Raw genomic sequence first — 21,527 nt, 5'->3', positions numbered from 1 at the left:
AGGACAGGGGAGGATGTTGTAACTAATCTGCAAATGAAAACCGCAGATATCCAGCTTTGTGCATGGGAGCTCAACCAGGCGAGCACCTCTCCTCCCCCAAACCATGACAGGACTCATTGACCCACATACGCAGCATGATCCCAATTCTCTGCAGCCCTGGAAAAAGACTCTTCTGATGTTTACTCTCATTACAGGCATCTACTTTTAAATCTTGGGTAGGAAACAGAAAGAACCATTGAATCCTTGCCACATTCATTTGTAGCGACTCTATGAGATAGGCTTCTAACGTGATTATCTCTCCCTGCCTTGATATGATTATATGACCTTTTAAAATCATTCTTTCTTTTGTTCATTCATCCAACCATTCATTCAACAAGAGCATTTGGCATCTGCTTCCTGCCAAAATCAATAGGACGTTTTCCAAGCTTTAAAATTCCCAGCGGTTACGTGGCACCCTTTCAGCAGGGAAGTGGAGGAGTGGGGGTGTCCAGGACAGAAATGGCTATGCTAAACCCCACGCTCTGCGACTCACCAGTAATTCCTTCTCTCCAAGCCTCAGTTTCAACAGCTCTAAAATGGGAATACTTCTTCCCAGAACTGTTGTGAGCAAAAGGGAAGACTGTGCTTAGGGCTATGCTCAATAGCTGATGCAAACAAAGGCATTCAATCATTACGAGCTTAAAGGACATGACCCAAATATCCAGTTTGCTGCTCAGTCCTCTATTACCCTAACACCTCATCGACCCCAGCCAATATTCTCTCCCACGTTCATTTTGCCTCCTAGGACAGTGTTCTTGGAGTTTCAATCCTCCGGTCAGCCGGCCCTGTCTTTATTCTGACTGATGGACTATGCTATTTTAAGAATGTGATCTGTATCAAAGTCAGCTGGGAAGCTCCTGGAGCTTCTGGGAGGATGGATACATAAAGTCCAGATAATAAATAAACACACAGACATCAAGGCTACTGGCTGTCGTAGCAACAAGACTTTATGCTTTCCTGGCTCCTGTCATCTTCGGGACTGAAAACACTTAATGAATTAGTCTAGCTTGTAACCCTCCTGGAGAAAAAGACTGCTGTGTCTACAACGTGCAGTGGCGGTCACCAGCCAGAGGTCAATCGCTCTTGTGAGCATTGCTAGCCAGATCCCTAGAGCAGCTTTATTTGTTGTTTGCTTCTTATCATAAAAGTAATACTTGTATATTAGGAAAATATTAAAATACATAAAAGATAAAACTAAAACTCGCTATAACTCTGTCCACTTGGAGATAAGTATAGCTAACATTTTGTTATACCCTCATCCACACACACATACACTTACCAAGATTATACTGTGTATGTGCTGTAATATATTATGACTGTTTTTTCATGTAAAATATGTTTCTTCATCATTTAAATGGCTGTTGGTTTACTAAAGAAATCCCCCACTGTGAAACATTTCAGCTGATATCAATTATTTTAATTGTCAGAACAATCTTGTGCTTTTCCCTTTAAGGAGTTAGGGAGCAGCATGTGTGCAGGCACGTTGTGTGAAAGAGAGTGGCTGTTTGCAAAAGTAAGTGTCGCTTGGTGTGCCAGGAGTGGGGTGGTAAGAGAACATTCCAGAGCTAGATTGTGGGGGGCCTTGTGGGACATACAAGAAGAAATGGACCTTGAGCAGTCTTAAGCAGTTGCAGTCTTTAGAAAGTGCCCCCCTGGTAGCAAGGGTGTATGTATCGGAGAAGACCAGACAGTGCTGGAAGCCTCACACTGCCCCTGCTTCTGCTCTCGCCACCTCATCAGCTGCTCCTGGAGCCTCGGGCTGCATTTGCTATCATGATCTGGCTCTTGTCAGCTGCTCCAGTCTCCTCTCACCTGTCTCTGGGTTTGATGCTTCTGCCCTGCCATGCTGTTGGAGTCCTCTGGATCTTTGCTGGGTTGTCCTGGGCCTGGCATGCCCACTCTCCCCCACTTCACTCAGTTAGCTGATTTCTAAAAATCAGTTTAGGTGTCATCTTCTCAGTTTTCCCCCAGGTTAGATTAGCTTCCCTTTCATGGACTTCAACACCTCATGCTTATAGAATCATGGCATCTCTATACTTGGTTATCATTTTGTGTCTGTCTCTAATATTAATAGATTTTGAGCTCCCTGGGTCAGTCTTACACGTTGGGCATACAATGGGCACTCAATAAATGCTACTGAATAAAGTAAAGGTGGTCCCAGAAGTAGTACTTCCACCCTTGGTCATGACCAACATGTGCGAAGCATCAGAAACACACAAGGCAAATTCCAAATCCATCCATAACAGTCCGACTCTGCTGCCACACTCCAGGCTACCCTTGGACTCCCACCTGGACTGCCATAACCATCTCCCCACTGGCTGCCACTTAGCAGACAGATGATCTTCATAAAGCACGAATCTGTACCCATTACTTTCCTACTGAAAACACTGCACGAACATTTGGATTACTCTTAGAATACCAAGCTTTACAAGGCCCTAAAGAATCAGGCCAAGTGCGGTAGCTCACGCCTGCAATCCCAGCACTTTGGGAGGCCGAGGTGGACAGATCACCTGAGGTCAGGAGTTTGAGAACAGCCTGGCCAACACGGTGAAACCCCGTCTCTACAAAAGATGCAAAAATTAGCTGGGCATGGTGGCACCTGCCTTTAATCCCACTACTTGGGAGGCTGAGACAGTAGAATCACTTGAACCTGGAGGACAGAGGTTGCAGCGAGCTAAGATTGTGCCATTGCACTCCAGCCTGGGTGACAGAGGGAGAATCTGTCTCAAAAAAAAAAAAAAAAAAAAGAATCTAGCCCCTACCCACCTCCCCAGTCCCACCTTCCACCCCACTTTCCTTTGGTCCCTATCCCCAGTCCACGAGCCCTCTTTCTGTTCTTCAAACAGCCAAAGCCCTTCCTGGCATTGGGATGGTCTCTTGCCAGGAATGCTTGGTCCTTGTCCCTCATGTGACTGGCTCCTTCTTGTCCCTTAGGCCGTGGCTTAAGTGTCACTTCATCCATGTGGCCTTGCTTCATAGTTGAACCCAAGGTCAGTCTCCCTTCATCCTCGCTCATGGCAGCCTCCTTGTTTTCTCCAGGGCATCTTCATATTGTTCAACAGTATTTTTAGTTTTTGTGATCATTCGTTTGATCATTTGTTCATCCTCTCAATGTGGGCGGGGATGGGAGGTGATTTTGCCTCTGCAAGGGCACAACTGGCAATGTCTGAACATGTTTTTGGTTGTCACAACTCGGGGGTAAACTATTAGCCTCTAGGGGCAGAGGCCAGGGATGCTGCTGAACATTCTACACTCCACGAGAAAACTCATGACAAAGAATTGTTGGTCCAAAATGTCAACAGCAACAAGACTGAGAAACCCTACTCTACACGGTACATTCTGCAAAGGCAGGTGAACACTTTTTCAATAGTGTATCCCCAGCACCTGGCCCAGCGTCTGAGATACAGCAAGGACTTGATATGTAGCTGAATGGAAATATCGATGGATGGATGCAGGGGTGCTATTAAAACTATTTAACAACTAGTAGGGCACATTATGATCAATCAGAAATGCCAACCATAGCGCTGGAGCTGGGATGAGGAGGTTGTGCTGTGCCAACGATTATCCTTTTGGTTGCTGGACTGTGGGGAAGTCTGGGGGTCCTAAGGAAGAGGCTGAGGCAGCCCCAGGACTGGAGGATTCAAGGAACTCCAGGAAGTAGTCATTTACCATCTTAAGAGAAAGTATGTAAAAATTTTAAGAATCTGCATGGCCCTACCAGTGCATACCTGCTAAAAGTTGGTCCTGGATGGAGGAACAGGACAGGAGCACTAATGAAGCAGCTAGTGAGTGGAGGAAGGAAAGTGTCTAGAAGGACCTCCTTTTTGTATATGTGTGGACAAAGAAGCCCTACGCCTTTCACCTCTACTCAAATTTACCAACTAAGAGAAGGTATGAAGTATGCTAGAAATATGAGTAGACATGAAGCTGGGGCAGAGAGAAAGGGTGATGAGGTTGGGGTGGGGCATTTGCTGTTTTTTTCTTTCTGTTGTTTTTTGCAGCATGTTCTCTGAGCAGGGCTTTGCTAATAGAGACAGACAGAAAGGAAAAAAGGTACCAGAAGTTGTTGTCCAGCCTACTTTCCCCATATGACCTTTTCAACTAACAAGGCATCAGGAATCCAATAATAACATCAGCATCGATAAGCCTATAGGGCTTTGTGCTTAGAGACTCTCACACAGCATGCTCCTGAATGTCTCATTGGTTTACCACCTCTTCTGTAGGAGGAAGTCACCACCAGGTTCTGCCTAGCGGCTGGCTCTGCAGTTCTGTTAGCAGAATTTGGAAGCTGGAGAGGATGCTGGCTTTTAATACACCCTTGAGATATTGTCAACATGTGCAGGACTTGTTTCCATAGATTTTCTGCCATTGCCTGAACTTAACAGGTTCAAACACATTCTTAGCATCTTCCCCACAACAATTCCCATTTCTGTCAGCACAGTCATTGTTCAGTTGCCTGGGCTCAAACACTTGAATCCTTAATTGTGAAACTGAAGTTCACAATACTTCAATTTCCCTTAGGGACCATTCCAACCTCTGTTCTTTTCATACCTCCACCTGATCCCCATCCTCTTCACTCTTTTTTTTTTTTAAACAGAGTCTCGCTCTGTTGCTCAGGCTGGATTGCAGTGAGTGACACGATCTCAGCCCACTGCAACCTCCACCTCTTGGGCTCAAGTGATTCTCCTGCCTCAGCCTCTCGAGTAGCTGGGATTACAGGCATACATCATCACACCTGGCTAATTTCTGTACTTTTAGTAGAGATGGGGTTTCACCATGTTGGCCAGGCTGGTCTCGAACTCCTGGGCTTTCCCCTTTCCACCTCTTCACTCTACCTTTCAGTCCAAGGACATGGCCAAGCTTCTTCTGCTTTTTTTTCCTTCTTGATAGAGTCTCGCTCTGTCACCCAGGCTGGAGTGCAATGGCAGGATCACGATCTTGGCTCACTGCCACCTCCGCCTCCTGGGTTCAAGCGATTCTCCTCCCTTAGCCTCCTGAGTAGGTGGGATTAAAGGCACCTGCCACTATGCCTGGCAAATTTTTGTATTTTCAGTAGAGACAGAGTTTCACCATGTTGGTCAGGCTGGTCTCGAACTCCTGACCTTAGGTGATCCACCCATCTCAGTCTCCCAAAGTGCTGAGATTACAGGCGTGAGCCACCGCGCCCGCCCTCTTCTACTCTTAAAAAACCACCATTGCTTCTCCTCGCATCCCACCCACAGCTATTATCCCAACTATCTCTCTTTTCCTTCCCAACAAAACTGCCAGGAATAAAAGCCTGTACTTGCTCTGGCCACACCTTCACGGCAATTATCCAGCTTTTGCTGCAATTCTCTGTCCCAGCCACAGCCGATCTTCTCCAATATCTGCACAAATTTGCTGTCTCTACGTCCTTGCAACATGTTTATTCTGAACTCACAGAAATCTGGCTTCCAACTCCTCCTACTTGCTATTCTGAAATTGCTTCTGAAAAAGGCCTTCAGTGACCCCAAAACTGCCCATCCCTAACACTCTTCTATGGCTAGACACTCCTACTAGAAACTTGCTGTCCCTAACTTTTCTCCTCTTCAACCATGTCTGACACTACTTCTGGCTCCACTTGTGCCTTACTGCCTGTTCCCTCCCTGACTCCTGACTCCACACATCCCCCATAACCAGGAGCTTCCCCAGATTTCTGTTACTGCCTCATTGTGCCTGCCTTAGGCACTCACCTGCTTGTGGATTATTCCCAAAGCCAGGTCTCTGGGTTCAAACTTCCTTGAATTTCAGACCTGCACTGCCAAGTGACTTCTAGACATTGTATTCTGAGATATCCCAAAGGAATCTCCAATTCAAATGGTCTAAAACAGATCTTAGCATCTACCTGCTCTTTCCCCAGAGTGCTTTTCCTCCTGTATTTCTACAGTTTAATTAATGGCACCACCATCCATCCTGGCCCAGGGCCCTGTGAGTTACAAGTCCTAGATTTGTCCCTCTTTCTCTCCCCTCACATCCAATCAATCTCCAGGTCCCACGCATTTTCTCTCTTAAGTGTTTCTAGAGCTTGTCCCTTCTTCTATAGACATTGTCTATATGTAAATACAAATACTATCGTCTCCATGTGGCTCCTCATTACTTCTTGACTAGACAGTTACGATACAGTTACCTTCTTCCCTGACTATTCAACCCTAACCCTTAAACAGCTACACACGGCATTACTGCCGCCTGCTGTTCCAGATGGACCCGTCTGGCTTTTCTGATAAGACTTTGCGATCTTTGAGGGCATGGATCACGTGTAGTATTTTGCTGAATCCTCCAATGTACTCAGCACAGTACTGGGCCTAGAGTAGATGCCCAAAAGGAAAATGAGGCAGCCATGAGACACATCTGCTAAGAGAAGCCTGGTGTTGAACTCTCGGCACCGTGGGATAAAGGGTGCTGCTCACCTCATTCCTTTGCCACAGTGAGAACAGATTCTCAGGGTCAGCAAGACTTCAGCAAAGAGGTGGGGGATGGTTCTCTGAGGAGCCTGGGAAAGGAAGCCCAGCAAAGACCTCATCACGGATTGTGGAGTCACCGTGAGGGCTCAGCTAAGTTCGGAGACCTTGAACCCATGGGCACCCATCTGTAAGGTTGTATGTGCTTGCCAAGCAGTTCTCAGTGGCCTGGCGTCTTGGAAATAGGCCCTGCCTGTTTTGTGGTGGTGGCTTCACCTGGGAAATAAGAAGCAACAGTTCAAATCTTTCACAAAATGATTCTGTTTTCCTGAATGAGAGTATTCTACTTCCATTGTCTTGCAAAAATCCTCACTCCTTTGAGGCCTGTGCCATGTGATTATTCTTCACTCTAACCCCATCCCGCTGCTGACTTTTCTTCACTGAGGACTTCAGCAGCTGTTTCCCCTTCCTTGAAAATTCTGCCATCAACCTAGAAAGTTTCAACATGCACAGAGATAAGATGACCTCTGTAACATCCTAGCCACACATTTTAAAAATCTCCTTACTGCCAGTGGCTTTTCCTTTTATTTCACTCACCTGCTACTGTGGCCCCACCTTGGACCCTTATCACTGAAACTGTTTCTGGTCAACCCTCACCCGGACACCCGCACAGTCTCCTGACCAACCATTCTGCCTCCAATCACGGTGACTCTTGGTTAAACCCTCTTCCATCCCCGTTCTACCCCACCCCTATACTCAAACCCTTTCTTCCACTGACCACTAGAGTAGAAGAATCCTTTAGAGTGACATTCCTTTTTTTTTTTTCTTTTCCTTTTTTTGAGACAGACTCTCACTCTGTCACCCAGGCTGGAGTACAGTAGCATGATCTCAGCTCACTGCAGTGTCCACTTCCCGGGTTCAAGCAATTCTCCTGCCTCAGCCTCCTGAGCAGCTGATTACAGGTGCCTGCTGTGATTGCCACACCTGGCTAATTTTTGTATTTTGTAATTTTTGTATTTTTAGTAGAGACAGGGTTTCATTGTGTCGGCCAGGCTGGTCTCGAACTTCTGGGCTCAAGTGATCTGCCTGCCTTGGCCTTCCAAATAACTGGGATTACAGGCATGAACCACGGCACCCAGCCTAGAGTGATTTTTCTAATATGTAAAACAGAAGGTGTTAAGCCTCTGTTAAAAAATCTACAGTGGTTCCACATCTACAGGGTCAAGTCAGGGTTCTTAGCCCAGCAGGCAGCACACCAGGCTGCTGGTTAGCCTCTCATCACCATAACCTGCCATTTCATATTCTGACATCACTGGATTGCAGATGGCTCCCAGTTCCTCTTGCCATCTCTTGAAGCCTCTTGGCCCTCTCTCTGCCGGGAAAGGTCATTTTCCTGCTTCTCTGTAAAGATGTTCATTTCATGTCCCAGCTCAAACACCACCTGCTCTAAGGAGCCTTCTCTGCTTGGTCTGGGCACAACTAGGCGCTTTCTCCTGCACTTCTGGCGCTTTCTGATACAGCCATTGCAACATCTATCTTATCAGATTAATACCATGAGTACTGGAACCGTTCCTCTTCATCTGTGTGTCTCAGCCCTGGGTGCAGGCCTGGTGCAAAGCTGGCTTCCGTAGACATTATGAAAGGACTGGAGGAATGAGTTCCAAAGTCTTCTGTGTATAAGCAAGGTCAGATGAGATTCGGCTCTTAAATTACTTAAACCTTTTCTCCCTTCACCCTGGCTTAGTGCCCTGCCTGTATGATTAAATCCCCTAATAGAATCTACCCTGGCTTAGCACCACATACAAATCCTCCAGCACGGAGTAGTGGAAAGGCTCCCAAGTGCTTGGAGAAAAGAGACTGGTGATTCGGAGACGGGAAATAAGGCAGTGGTGGAGAGAGAGATGTCCCTCCGCTTCTGAGGGACTATCCACCTGGCAGAAATGGTGAATATTTTATGTTAAAATCAATCACGTGGTCAGCCCTGTGCTAGCTAGCCACTGACAGTGAAGATAAAAGTTAAACAACGCCGGGCGCGGTGGCTCAAGCCTGTAATCCCAGCACTTTGGGAGGCCGAGGTGGGTGGATCGCGAGGTCAAGAGATCGAGACCATCCTGGTCAACATGGTGAAACCCCGTCTCTACTAAAAATACAAAAAATTAGCTGGGCATGGTGGCGCGTGCCTGTAATCCCAGCTACTCAGGAGGCTGAGGCAGGAGAATTGCCTGAACCCAGGAGGCGGAGGTTGCGGTGAGCCGAGATCGCGCCATTGCACTCCAGCCTGGCTAACAAGAGTGAAACTCCGTCTCAAAAAAAAAAAAAAAAGTTAAACAGCCTCCTTTGTAGATGGCTTTCTATGTACCATCTACAACTCTGTGGGGCAGGTATCATGGTTATTCCCCAGAACAGTGGTCCCTCTTCCTCCTAAAACCCGTCCCGCCACTGCAATTTGACGCTGTCCACCCTAGTGTAAGGAAACTGGCACTATGAATTAACCTTCCTTTCATCTATAATAACTTTTCCATTAACCGTGCCCTTTCCACTGGCTTTTCAACAAATATGGTAAGAATACTTAACATGAGATCTACCCTCTTAACAGATTTTTAAGTGCACAATACAGTATGATCCATAAGCACAATGTCATACACCAGATCCCTAACATAACTGAAATTTTACACCCATTGATTACCAACTCCACCTTCTTCCTAACCCAATCACCAATACTTCAGGAAATGCTCTGCCCTTGGCTTTCCCGACATTCCCCTATCTTGGTTTTTCTCCAGTCTCTCTGGTTCATCCTTCTCTGTCTCCTTTTCAGGGCCACCCTCTTCTACTTGAGGCTTAATTCCAGGCCTTCTCTTCTGAGCCCACCCTCTCTCCCTAGCCAGTCTCATCCATGCCACGGTTTCAATTACCCCTGGATATTGATGGCTAACGGAGGTGTAGCTCCTGCCCAGACCTCTCCTCTGAACTCCTGCCTGTACAGCTAGTGCTCGACTTACGACCACGATTGGTTCCAACAGACCGGTCATAACACGATTTGGTCGTAAGTTGAGTAGGCTATATGCACGCGGAGATGGTAGTGCTGCCGGAGGCTGGTCCGCACTGTCGTAGGCCCAGCTGGGCAACATTTGTGCTGCCAGACGCGGAGCAGTCGTGGCTAGCGATTGTGGTCGTAAAGTCGAATGGTCGTAAGTTGCATAGGTCATAAGTCGATCAATAACAGAGGTGTAGCTCCTGCCCAGACCTCTCCTCTGAACTCCTGCCTGTATATCCACCTGTCCTCTTGACCCTCTATTCAGATGGTTCAAAGTCTCCTGGCTGAGACTCACTCACCATGCTTGCCCCAAAGCCTAGTTCTTTACCACTGTTTCCTGTCTCAGGAAATGGCACCACCACCCACTGGTACAAAGCTGGAAGTCTGGGACTCATCCTCTACACCCCTCTCCCTCAGCTCTCACAGCAAACCATCACTTCCTCTCCATTTTACCCTCTCGAACTTCTCAGGTCTATGTCTCTCCATCTCGACTATAAACTTTCCAGTCTAAACAACTGTTACTTTTTGCCTGGACTACATCAAGCGTCTCGTAACAGGTTTCCTTGGATCTTCTCATGACCACCTCAAGTACACTGTTCAACTATACAGCCAAAGTCACCTTTTTGAAATAGAAAATCTGACTGTCATCCTACTGCTCAAGTACTTCAGTGACTACCCCTTGCTTTAGAATCAACCTCAAAATCCTTAATGTGGCTGATGAGATGACGCATGTTTAACCCTTTCCTACCTCTTCCGCTCATGTTGTATGATTTCCCCTCTCATTCTCTGAATTCTAATTCTACTGGCTTCAAAATGCCATCTTCTCTGTAGCTATGGTCTCTGCTCATTCCAGGAATATCCTTTCTATCTCCCAAACTCTCCTCATCTCCTTAGCTCCTACTCATTCTTCAGGTTTTAGCTCAATCATCACTTCCTCAGGATGACTTCCAGCTCCTTCCTGAATAGCCCCAGGCCTCCTAATAAACACTCTTAGAATACCAAGCACCTTGACTTTATAGCTTTTATCGCAGTGTTACTTTATATTCGTTTTGTGACAAATTTGTTTCCCCTGAATGACTTCAAGCTTCATGAGGCTGGGGATTTTGACTGTCTCCTATTCCCCTGCCTCCAACATTGTCTGTCCAGTGACATTCAGTAAACATCTGCTGGCATCTTAACAATGCAATCCTCACTCTCAGCCCAGCCCTCTCTAGCTCCTGGCCTCACTACTCACTGATAATGTCACTGATAAGTCATCAACAACCTTCTGAATGCCAAAACTATGCTTCTGTGGAGCCCTGGTGCTCTACCAGCTGGACGGAGGGTTTCCTGCATTAGAATAGAATCTTGGTAGTCATTCTCCAACTCATAGACAACTAATGAGCTGAGAGAATATTCTCAATGTAAAGCTTTGTCTCATAGTTTTCTTAACACTTGTTACCTGTGCTCTCTGATTTAACACACTGAGCTCTCTGATTTAGCTCAAAATTATATTTTCAGTTATTCTAATATATGAAAAATTCATGGTATTCTCCAAAGAGCTCCATGGTTTCAATGGGTTTTATGACACTTATAAACATTATAAACATTTTTGAGACCCACTGGCCAAATCCAAGGAATTTGTTTTTAGTCTTTTGATTTGTTTTCTTGGTGGTATCTGCTACTGCTTATCATGCTGTGTATTCATTATAGCCACCACTAGTTATTAAGCACATACTATGTTCTCCCGCAGCCCCTTGTCCCTGCTTTTATGATGCCATTTACTACCTTCTTCTGTGATCTCTTCCAGGTATTGTGGGTTCCTGGAGGTTATAGAGACCATGCTTTTCCTTCTCCATCTTTCTCTGTAATCATCCCTCCTCTGGGCCGGTCACAAAGATCATGTTTGTGGAATGCAGGAGTACATGAATGAGTGAATAAACAAACAAATAAAATGCTGAGACCAAACTTGAATCCTCACCACCAGTGCTCTCACTCCAGTGTTCTGCTGCCTTCCCACTGAAATAGTCATAGTGACACAGTAGCTGGAGATTTAAATACAACAGAAATGTTGATTTCACATGTCTGTTTCAATACCTGTTGATTTTACCACGCACATGAAAAATCATAGTTGACTATTTTATGGGGATATAAACGTTTCATTCTACAAGTAATTAAAAACGCCACGTATTATGTCTGTGGCAGAAGTTGGGTAAATGAGGAATTACTACAGCTTTTTTTTTTTGAGACAGAGTCTGACTCTGTTGCCCACGCTGGAGTGCAGTGGCAGGATCTCAGCTCACTGCAACCTCTGCCCCCGGGTTCAAGTGATTCTCCTGTCTCAGCCTCCTGTGTAGCTGGGATTATAGGTGGCTGCCACTGTGTCTGGCTAATTTTTGGATTTTTAGTAGAGACGGAGTTTCAACATCTTGGCCATGCTGGTCTTGAACTCCTGACCTCGTGATTCACCCGCCTCGGTCTCCCAAAGTGTTGCGATCATAGGCGTGAGCCACCACGCCCGGCCAAACCCCAGAAGGCTTTTTAAAACACCCTGGAACCCTGTGTCTTTGACCAAGCTGTTCTCTGAGTTCTGCCCTTTCTCCTGAGCTCGTGTATCAAAATCACTGCTTTATCTTCAAGGCCCGGTTCAAAAATCACCTTCCCCAAGATGGACTTGATAACTTATCAGAATTCCTTGCACCAGTCTCTGCTTCACGTTAGCCCTGTGCACCTGACGGCATGTCACTTGCTCCTCTACTTAGTGTTTGCTTCTTTAGCTGGCAGAGTCCTGCAGGTGATGTGAACATTCCTCTCCCGCACTGCCAGTGGGCAGCCTGAGCCTGGGGACCACACATTGCTCGTCCTTCTGTATTCTCGGGCCTCTGACAACAGACATTTTTGAATTCGATGTGGTTAGACTGGCCCCCCACTACTCATATGCTATGTAAACATCTTATTTATTTTTTTTGGCGTAAGGTGAATTTTTTTTTTTTTAACCAGTAGGGCTCTCTGACTTGACCTCTCCTTGCTGGCTTCTGGCAGCCCTAACTGAGAACCCAGCCCAGCTCCTTGCTCCCACCACTGCGGGCAACAGCAGCACAAGAAAAAGCAGCTGCCTTGTGTGCTCCAGAATTTATTTGGGGAAAATTAGAGCTGCTTCTTTTTGAAGTGGAAACAGAGTCAGAGGTGAACCCTGGCTAATGAGAAGGAGGAGGTTTGCAATGAATGAGGCTCTCAGCTCTCAGGCTGTTTTTTTTCCAAACAACAGACAGACTCCCAGCACAGACTTTGGGCTTAGGGGCCACTCCGCTGACCTTTCTCCTTGCGTGCAGACACAGGGCTTCACAAGCTCATCTTCACAGCCTTCCACACCACTGGTGTCTGCACCAAAGCAATGACACGCCCTCCTCCTCCTCCTCCACCTTTCCCTGGGGAACATCACATGCACAGTCTACTCAGCCCAGCCCTAATGCATACACAGAAGTGGAAATAAGAGAAATGGAAATCCAGACCCAGACGCTGACTGCTTTGTTTCGGAACTGTGCCCTGCACAAATCTATCCATACTGCAGAAATTTCAACTCATCCATCAAAGCATGTAATGCTCAGTCGCATGCTATTAAAACCCAAACGCGGGTCTGTAAGCACCCACGTGACGCAGTTGTGCCTGTGTTGCAGCTTACTGCATAGAGAATGGAAAAGTCAGTGAAGGGGGAGCAGAAAGACATGCTGCTTGATAGAAAAGAGCCTGGGTGCTCACACATACCTGAGATAAAGACATGCAATGACACAGTGTGGGCTTAGCAGAGTGCCTGAAACATGGAAAGCTCTCGGTGAAGGCTTTCCACCTAACGCTGCTGGAGGACCCATCTTTGTGGCTGGAAGCAAGCCCTTCTTCCATTGCTTCTGTTTTTCAACAGCCTGTCCCATCACCCACCCCCAAAAGAAAAGCAGCATCCAATACCGCCACCATCCCCTTTGTGTAACCATCGGCTTCCAGGCTGGGAAGGGAGCCTGGGAAGGGATCAGCAGAAGGGAGTTCTTGAAAGTAGGGGAAACTGAGCCAGGCATCTGTGCTGATAGAAATTGCTCAAAGGGGCATGTAGGACACTCTGATTGATGCAGTGACAACTGTGCCAATATTCTTCCTTCTTTCTCTGGGGCAAAACAGCTCTAGACCCTAGGATAATTTCAAGCCTTTTTTTTTTTTTTTTTTTTTTCCAAGCATCTCTCTCTTCTCCTTTTTGAGGTCCAAATGCAACACCAGAAATAGACCTCCTACATATCTTCTGCCCTCTCTAATGTCCAGTCACAGTGTTCCTCTTGCTCCTTTGCCCAATGCTATCCAGTTGCTGACACTTTATCTTGTACAAGGGAACATTAGGGCAATAGAGAGAGGGGTGGTTTCTATTTCTGCATATTGTTTTCAGGTCTGGATGATCATAACTTGCCTACCCGGCTCAGAGAGCCTGCTGTCCAAAGACACCTCTCCCCAGCTTTCCAAGTACAACTCTGCATATTTCAAAAGATTTCTGCATGGCCCAGATATTATGGGCACTGTGCACTTTCACAGACCTTTGGCTTTTAATCCAAACGGAACCTCTCAAGCAACCTGAAGGGGGTGGGGTGTGTCACCCCACACTGTTAGGCTGGAGAAGTGTTTGAGGGAACATATCAGGCATAGGGTGGATAAAGAGGATTTTAAAATAGTTAACATATTCCCATGGTTTAGAATTCAAAAGTACAAAAGGGTTTATAGGCCACTTTTCCTGGAGGCAACAGGTAGTATTAGGTTTTATGTCTATAGTTATACACAGACAAGCAAACATCCTACCATTCTCCTTCCTCTTGTATAACACGAGCAGCAGCATATTATAAACACTCTAGTATGTTGTTTTTTTCCACTTAGCCATACGTCTTGGAAATCATTCCCTATCAGTTACATAGCAAACTTACTCATTCTCTTTCTACGAATGAATAGGATACTATTTGACTATCTGGAAGTACCATGAGACGTTTAACAAGTACCCCTTGGGTAAGCATGTAAGTTGTTCTTTCACAGCTCAAATGGTGCTCTAATGGACATATATCTTTGTGCCCATATGCAAGGATAGCAGCAAGTTCAATTCCTAGAAACGGAATCACTGGGTCGGACAGCATGGACATTTACGATTTTGACAAGTGTTTCTAAAAATGCCCTCCAAGGAAGTTGTACCAATTTACTTTCCCACCGGCAATATATGGAAGTCCCTGTTTTTCTACAACCACATCAACAGTTTATCCATGTCTTTGATGTTTGCCAGTTGAAAGATTTGTACTTTACATATTAAAGAAATTAGTCCTCTGTGTAGGACTTAAACCTTTGAGTCCTGGAGGGAAGGAAGAACATCTCGTTTACCAGGCCAGCGCTTTCCGAAGTTTAGAGTCTGATGGGGCTGTACATATCTCTTGGATCTATAAGCAAGAGTCTTTATTCATGGCGATTCTGCATTTCCACCTACCACATGTGTGTCTGTTCTTAATGGAAAGAGAGTGGCCCTGGGAAAGGGCAAGTGACTTTGGAACAGAGAGCCCTGGGTTTCATGCACGGCTCCGCCACTGAGTAGCTTTCTAATCGTGGCAAATCATTTACCCTGCCCCCAAACCCAGTTTCCTCACATGAAAAATGGGGATAATAATAGTAATTTTACAAAACCTTATGTCTGGCACATAGCAGGTATTTAATAAGTGGGAGCAACTTTCATTAATGTTAATAATCACTAGGCCAGATTCTAAACCCTGGGGAGCTTTCATAATGGACAGACTCTGGAATGGCCCTACCAGAGCCAAATGACTCCCAGAAGATTCCCAGCTCCTCCTCTCATCCACCTTAGCCTTCTAAAGTTTGCAGGAGATCAGGAAAACCCCGGCATAGGCCTCTGGGTGAGGGCTGGACTGTGCTCCAGCCAGGGTCCCCTGCTACCAGCTGATGTTTGTACTCAGACTGAGGCATTCCCTGAACTAAGCCGGGCTCATCCAATTACAACCGGCAAGCTAGAGAAAAAACAGAGATCCTTGGGCCAAACGGGACCTGCTCTCACCCGCATGAGTCCATCTCGCCTTGCCTTTCCAGAACAGTATGCATGATGAGGTCACTGAATATAGATCACTAGCCCTGGCAGGAATGCTAGTCCTGCCCACAACTCAGGTTTCTATCCAGGCCTGTGGCCCTCCCACCTGCCACTCAAAAGGACTTCACAGGCTTTTCCCACACAGGTACAGCCCTATCTCCTGCACCCCCAGGATGGTGGAAATAACAACTGTGCTCCTCCCGAGAGCAGGAACCTGTGAGGAGGGGCCGCTGCTGATCTGCCTGATGCCCCCGCAGAACCCTCCGAGAGCCACACATTACTTCCCCTCTGGACGCCAACATGCCCCTGTACCTGCTGGTTTCGATCCTCTCAGGCATGGCAGCTGGAACCTCCCTAGAGAACTGGCTGAGAAATTCCGTTTTTCAGAACATATACCTTTACTCTTCCTTCCCCTGGGTCCGCCTCTTTCAAGGTCTGAATGTCTGTTCCATCCAAGTATCTCATTAGGGCAGAAGGAAAGCTGCCTTTCCCCTCGGGACACTCCAGACCCTAGGCAACCTTAGGCAAAGCGAACTTGCCGGACTGAAGTCCGCGGTCATTGTTTGTCTCCCACACGGCATCAAACATGTGTCTGGCTCGGCGGCTGGAGGACCAAGCGGGGCACAGACGCAACTGTGCAGACGTCAGCCCTGCTGGCCACGCTGCGGCCCCCATAGAATTTCAGGATCGGGCCCCCTGGGCGGCCTAGGGGAGGGTCCAGGCTGGGGAAAGGACAGGAGGAAGTGCCTGCAGGCCTCTGCCTGCAGGTTGGATGCTGCCTCCCCGTCAGGTCAAACTTGCCAGGACGAGCAAACTTCCAGGGGCCCACAATTCCACCCAAAGAAAAGGAACCGCCACACCAGTGTGACAGGCAAACTCGGCTGGCATGTGTCACCCAAAGGGCGCTGACCGATGGAACAGATCTGCACCCCCGCCGCCCCTCACGGCCCTCGGAGCCGCAGAGAACCAGGACGCCACCCACCCAGGACCCCGGCGTGCCGCGCTCGGCCTCCACCCGCCCCACCCCGGCCAGGCCAGGCAGCAGGGCCCCCGCAGCAGAATGCGGGCCTCGTCCGGATGCTGCCTTCTGCTCGCCGCTCTGCTCTCTGCTTGGCTAGGCCCTCCTCCCGGCCGCGGAGCGGGGGCTTCGGTGTGGCCGGCGCCTCGAGCATGCAGGACCCTCCGGAATCCTGGTGCGGCCGCCAGCTCTGTGGCCTTGGGAGCAAGCGGACCACGGCCCCACCGGCAAGTCTGGCTTCTCCCGGCCACCCCAGCTATCCCGGCCCCAGACTTGCTGGCCGAGACGCCGGTTCCCACAGGCCCTTGCCGCCTGGATGCCGACCCCGCGCCGCGAAGGCACATCGCCCTCTTTATTTTGTAAAACTTAGGAAAAATCACCAGCAAACAGAGCCCCAGGAGCAAGGCTGCCCAGAGTCCCCGACACGAACCCGGACGCACAAATCGACGGCGGCGGCGGATTGGCCCGGCAGCCCCCGCCGGCCGGGCCCCAACCCTCCCGGGTCCTCTGTCCCGGCCCCCGCGCCCCGGCGTCCCGCGCCTCATGCTCCGGGTGGCGGCGGGCTCGAGGTGCAGCAGCAGCAGCAGCAGCGGCGTCCGCATGAGGTCCGGCCCGGCCGAAGGTGCCGAGAAGCCGGTGGGTGCAGACACGCTGAGTAGAGCGCCTTCGGCACCGCCCCGGGGCAGGGACCCGGAGAGTCCAGCCCCAACCTGCGGCCTGGCCACGAAACCAGGGATACCCCCGAGCCGCCGCGGCCCTCGGAGCTAGAGGCCGGTGGCGCGGAGAGGGAGAGCCGGGAGCCGACCCAGACCCAGTCGGGAACTGCTACTCTCGAGGCGGCGGGGTGGGCAGAGGGAGGCAGCGGGACGCGCTTACCCGAATGTAGAGGCGCCCTCGAAAGTACGCGGTGGCCGGACACAATCCCCGCGCGGAGCCCGTGCCCCGCGGCTCCTCCGCCCGCCCGCGCCCCGCCCCTCCGCTCGCTCCTCTGCGCGTTGGAGGCTCCGACCCGTTACCGCGCTGAGCAGCTCCGCTTGGGCAGCGACTCCCGCGTTCGGCTCCCACGGGGTCGGCGCGCGTCCTTCCCGGCGCCAGTGTGGGGCGGCACACGTGAGGCTCCGCGGCCTCCCCGGTGCTCCGAGGACTGCCCAGCTCCAGGAGTGGAGCCTCATCGCCCCTCCAGGTGGCCGGGGCTGGGGGCAGGTACCGCGCGACCTGATTGGCGCTGGCCGGAGTCCGGGGAGAATCCCCCGCCGGAGAGGCTGATGCACGCGGGCCGAGTGAAGAGACTCAGTGAGACAGCGCAACGGGCGCCTTCCCCTCCTCAGCCCCGCCGCCTTTTTGCCTAAGAAATGGACACTTGGGAGTTGGGCGCCCTGGGAACGCCTCAGTACAGAGGACTTTGAGCGCCACAGATCGGGCCCAGCACGGAAAATTCGGAGAGCAAGAGAATCTTAGGGGCCAGGGTGTGTCGCTGTCCACTGGAAAGGCACTGCCTCGAGAGCCTCCCTAAGGGCTCCTCTGCGTTCCTATTTCCGGCCCGCACTGTGCCCTGGAAATCCAGGGACACCTGGATGTCCCCGCCGCTGAAGGGTACCCCAGCCTTGTGGTGGGGCGGGATCGCAGTCAGGGTGTCATTGGAGCTGTGGCGGTGAGGTCTGGCAGGAAGAGGCAGGACGGGAGAAGCAATGTCTCGACACGAGGAGAAACCTTAATTATGCGCTAGATTTCTTGATTGAAATCACCTCCTTTTAATGTCGTGAAATTCTACGAGTTGCTTCTGTGCTGTACCCCACCCAGTAAGTTCTGACATCAGCAATTCAGAGGGGCAGCGGAGAGGACATGACAGCCCGAGGGGGGATAAGCTGTTACTTCTCCGCACTTCCGAAGCGTGTCTATATGGAACGTTTACCTGTTCCGGTCTGATCATCTTTCTCTTGATCCTGCTTTCTGATCTTGATTGGACTGAAGACAGCGAGGAGAGAGGGGTGAGGTCACCCCGGTTAACGCTCCGGAAGGGAGCGTTCCCACTGCGTCAAAAGTTCTCTTCTTATGCAGGGTAGCTAGGGGGATTCAAGGCAAAGGTGATCAGGGAATCAACTTGAAAAACAAAATAAAAAAAAACTCCAAAACATTTAAAAACCGTGGACCCTCGGCCTAGGTCCAACTTCTGAAGAAGGGGAGTAAGAAATTTAGCACCTGGAGCAACCTTATTATTCCTAACGTACTATTAAAAAAAAAAAAAAATTCCAAGGCAAGCCACCACCTCATCATTCCGGCAAGTCTGTGTCTTGCAGCACTCCACTTTTTACCCTAACTCTCCTCACAGGTTTTGAATTTTGAGCTCAGGTTTTCAGGTGCCATCTTTTCTCAGCACACTTAAGGCTCATGTCTATATTCCTTTGTCCTCTCAAAGGCGAAACAATGACATATGAAGAGGGTGTGTGGTTTTGTTATAAACGATCACACACAGAAAAGTGAAGACAACATACCTTCATAGCCTAATGAATCAAAAACCGAACACCACCCACGCCATTGCTGTCACCTCAGAGGTTCCCCTGCTCCACCAATTCCCTTCCACAAGTCCTTCCCTTCCCCCTAAAGCAACTATCCTGACTTTATGGTAATTACTTCCTTATATATCTTTCTACCAATGTATATAAGGAAGCTTCAAATACATATTCAAATGTATATAAGGAAGTTCCTACCAATTTGTAATGTAGGAATCTCTAACCACTACCGCTGAGTTTCGTTTGGTTTTGAACTTTCTATAAATTGAATAATATTGCATGCATACTCGTGTGTGCATCTGGCCTCTCCTTCCATCTGGTTGTAAGGGTTATCTACTTTGTGACATGTAGCTGTAGTTCATTCATTTTCATTGCTACTTAATATTCCCTTGTATGAACATATCACAATTTCTTTGTCCCTTCTGGCACTTTAGGCATTTGGATTTTTTTCTCATTTGGGGCTATTACAAATGATATTGCTAAGATTTTTGTATGTATCTCCTGGTATGTAAGTACAATCTTTAGGATGTATACCTTGGAGTGGAATTGCTAGACTATATGGTATGCATATATTTAGTTTTATTAGATCATGATAAATTGTTTTCCAAAGTGAGTCACAAAATTTACACTACCATCAGAGATGTGTGGTAGTTCTCATTGCTCTGCATCCTTGCCAAAATATAATAGACTTTTTATTTTTTGTCAGTCTGGTGGAGATGTAATGGTGTCTCATTGTGATCGTCATTTCATATCCCTAATTAACAGTGAAATTGGACACTTCTACACGTGTTTATAGGCTATTTAAATTTTCTGTTTTCTGAATGCCTGTTCAAATGTTTGCCCATTTTTTAGCTGACTTTTTCTTATTGATTCATAAAAGCTGTTTATAAATTCATGCTTTTGTCAGTTAGAGACTACAAGTATCTTCTATTCATTTAATGGTATCTTTTGATCGAGTCATTTTTAAAATCAGACTTCATTTTGAGATAATTGTAGATTTGCAGGCAATTATAAGAAATAATACAGAGAGATTCCAAGTACTCTTTACCCAATGTCCCTCATTGGTAATATCTTGCAAAAACTATAGTAAAGTATCATCATTAGGATATTGCCATTGACACAGTCAAGATACAGAACATTTCCATCACCACAAGCTCCCTCATATTGTGCTTTCGCAGCCACACCTACTTCCCCTGGGCACCCCTTCCCATCTCTAACCTCTTGAAACCACTTATCTGTTTCCCATTCCCAAAATGTGATTTCAAATTGTTATATTTAAAAAATCATATGTAACCCTTTGAATCCATATGCAGCCTTTTGCATTTTTTTTTCCCACTCGGCAACCTGAGTTGCAGGTTGTTGTATCAATATTTTGTTCCTTTTTCTTCCTGAGTAGTATTTCATGGAATGCATGCACCCCCAGCTTATTTAACCATTCACCTAATGAAGGACATTTAGGGTTTGACGGGATATGACAGTTTTAGGGATGTTACAAATTAAGTTGGCTGAGGTGGGAGGATCAGTTGAGCCCAAGAGTTCCAGACCGGCTAGGCAATATAGTGAGACCCTGTCTATACATTAAAAAAATTAAAAATTAGCAGCTGGGCATGGTGGCTCACACCTGTAATCCCAGCTATACAGGAGGCTAAAGGGGGAGGATCCCTTGAGCCCAGGAGTTGGAGGTTGTAGTAAGCTATGTTTGAGCCACTGTACTTCAGCTTGGGAAAACAGAGCAAGACCTTGTCTCAACAACAACAAAAACCAAATAAAGTTGTCATAAACATTTTATACAGGTTTTCAAGTGAACATACATTTTCAGATCTCTGGGATAAATGCCCAGGAGAACTATTGCTAGATCATATGGTAGTCACATGCTTAGTTTTTAGAGACTGCCAGCCTATTTTCCAGAATTGTTATACCATTTTACATCCCAAGGAGGAAGATATGAATCATCCAGCTTCTCCACATCCTTGGCAGAGTTTGGTGTTGTCAATATTTTAAAACTTTTACCCATTCTTATACATGTATAGTGATTTGTCATTGTGGTTTTAAATTCCGTTCCTCTGATGTGGGATGTCTTTTCAAACGCTTGTGCTTACTTGCCATCTTTATTTCCATCTGTATTTTAATCTATATGCTATCTTTGGTAAAATGTCTGTTTATGTCTTTTGGCCATTTGCTAATTCGATTGTTTCTGGTTTTTTTTTTTTTTTTGGTTTTTTTTTTTTTTTTTTTTTTTTTTTTTTTTTTTTTTGGCTGTTGAGTTTTCAGAGTTCTCCCTATAGTCTAGATAAGGGGTGTCCAGTCTTTTGGCTTCTCTGGGCCACATTGGAAGAAGAATTGTCTTGGGCCACATATAAAATACACGAAGACTAACAACAGCTGATGAAAATCACAAAACAATTCTCGTGAGGTTTTAAGA

General features: G+C 47.6%; 1 protein-coding gene across 2 annotated transcripts in view; it reads right to left on the bottom strand.

Moving 5' to 3' along the window:
* The window catches only part of FAM163A (family with sequence similarity 163 member A), a 70,580-nt gene extending 52,352 nt beyond the window's left edge, over positions 1 to 18,228 (bottom strand). Inside the window, exon 1 of one of the 2 annotated variants that reach the window (XM_037737051.1) lies at positions 17,472 to 18,228. The gene's annotated coding sequence lies outside the window, so the exon portion shown is untranslated. The remainder of the gene's footprint in view (positions 1 to 17,471) is intronic. The other variant, XM_037737050.1, reaches the window with a different exon arrangement.
* Between the last annotated feature and the right edge of the window lie 3,299 nt (positions 18,229 to 21,527).

The sequence above is a fragment of the Cebus imitator genome, unplaced genomic scaffold (genome assembly GCF_001604975.1).
Source record: "Cebus imitator isolate Cc_AM_T3 unplaced genomic scaffold, Cebus_imitator-1.0 Scaffold33, whole genome shotgun sequence".
Taxonomy (NCBI): Eukaryota; Metazoa; Chordata; class Mammalia; order Primates; family Cebidae; genus Cebus; species Cebus imitator.
The sequence above is the reverse complement of the archived record's forward strand: the minus strand, read 5'-3'. Positions and strand labels throughout refer to the sequence as shown.